This window comes from Sinocyclocheilus grahami, unplaced genomic scaffold, assembly GCF_001515645.1.
Source record: "Sinocyclocheilus grahami isolate Dianchi unplaced genomic scaffold, SAMN03320097.WGS_v1.1 scaffold29507.1, whole genome shotgun sequence".
Lineage (NCBI taxonomy): Eukaryota > Metazoa > Chordata > Actinopteri > Cypriniformes > Cyprinidae > Sinocyclocheilus > Sinocyclocheilus grahami.
Genome location: NW_015520893.1, coordinates 688 through 2488, shown reverse-complemented (window position 1 = coordinate 2488; position 1801 = coordinate 688). Strand labels below are relative to the sequence as shown.

At 36.9% G+C, this 1801-nt stretch overlaps 1 long non-coding RNA gene across 1 annotated transcript; it reads left to right on the top strand.

Annotated features, from left to right (window-relative positions):
- Nucleotides 1-49: 49 nt before the first annotated feature.
- On the top strand, nucleotides 50-1313 carry LOC107580283 (uncharacterized). Its single transcript, XR_001608619.1, has 4 exons — nucleotides 50-123; nucleotides 225-275; nucleotides 373-408; nucleotides 1251-1313. It is a non-coding gene; the product is annotated as an uncharacterized lncRNA (long non-coding RNA).
- Nucleotides 1314-1801: the final 488 nt, after the last annotated feature.

The window sequence follows — 1801 nt, the reverse complement described above, 5'->3', positions numbered from 1 at the left end:
TGACCTATTGCTGCATCTGTGACTTATCTACATTTCCCATGTTGCATGTCTGTGCTTTAGGGAGCTAAAGGGCCCAGAGGAATCAAAGGGGCCCCAGGAGACAGAGGCCTGATGGGAGAGAGGGTGAGTTAATCCTTTTGATCTTCAGAACTGGTTTTAACTAACCAAAGGCAGTTGTCTATATTACTTTGTTATTGTCTGTAACAATTTTTTTACCTGCTTAGGGTGGAGATGGACCACCAGGAAATGGAACCGTGGGTTGCCATGGCTTCCAGGTAGAAGACCTCCCAATTTATTAAACATCTTGCCCGAAAAAATTAACATTCAGTGGAGTATCTGTATTGTTTAAGTGTGTGTTTTGTGTCTTTTTAGGGTTATCCTGGGCCCAGGGGAGATTCAGGAGCACCTGTAAGTATCCTGAACCCTACATAAGATCTCATTTTGAGTACAACCCAATAGTGTTCAAGAAGTAAAAATCTCATTAATTGCTTCCAATGAGAAACTGATTTTGATTGATAATGAGTAACACATTTAATTTATTAAGTAATGATATATGCTCATTTCAAATAAAAAAATAATACTTACAGCAAAGTGCCAAATCAGTCTGCAGAGAGAGCTATTAATCACAGTTTCTGCTGCTGAAAAACCTCCCACTCTCATAAATCATTGAGAATGATGTAATCAAATCTCCCACTCTCAAACAGTTATATATTTTCATGTTTGAATATTTTGCATGAAACTTTAAATCAGTGTATATAATTTATATTATAAACTATAATCAGTGACTTAATATTTTATTAATGATAATTAATAAATTAATCCCTATGGAGAAAATGAATGGGAAAATATCCTCTTCCCTGTACTCTACAACTGGGCATATAATTCCCGTCTGTAGTTATCATGAAACTCAAAATTATTTACAGATTAAACGATGGCCTCCATATGGAGGATAATGTTAATATTGAGAATGATTCATGTGATTTATTTGTGGTTTTTATTAGCATACCTAACCGTTGATTCACAAATGTCTTGATTCATCAGGGGTTAGTGCATATGTGACTCACAGCAGGAATTGTGTATCGCAATAGAAGCACAACAGCTTATCCCTAGCAGATGTAAATTGTCTAGACTGTGGATCTGAGTCCAGACGTCGAGAGGAGACGGCTGATGAGCTGACACAGCAAAGACAATTCCACTTATCTAATCTCTCTTCTTCTCTCTTGCACTTTCTTTAAATTCTCACTTTCAAGGGTGGAAAAGGAACCCCTGGACCCAAGGGAGATGATGGAGAGCCAGGTGACCCTGGATTAGATGTGAGTTGTTTTAGATGCACTTGTCCTCATGACTATGTTTCACTCTCTTTTCTTTCTTTTCTCATTAGATTCTTTATCATTTTATCTCTTCGTCTGGTAGTCCAAGTTTTCCGTAGCTTGCATATCACTTTTCTCCCGTTTTTCTTCCCTTTTGACCTGTTTTTCTTTTCTTCTAAAGGAATGTTCTGGGTTCAATACAAGTTAAGCACTATCCAAAGCACTATCAAGGGCTTAAATCAGAAACATGCAACTCTTTTGTTAAAATACTGCGTGGCATAAATGCAGCATCATGCAAATGCAAAAATTTGCAGACACCATTGCCATTATATTTCTGCATTTTATAAAGGAAGAAATTACTTGTATTGACTTAGAACGTTCCTTTAGTATGTGTTTGTTAAAGGAATCCTGTCATCATTTACTCACCGTCATGTTGTTACAAACCCATAAGACGTAAGAGTTAATCTCACATACAGTCAGTCACATACAGT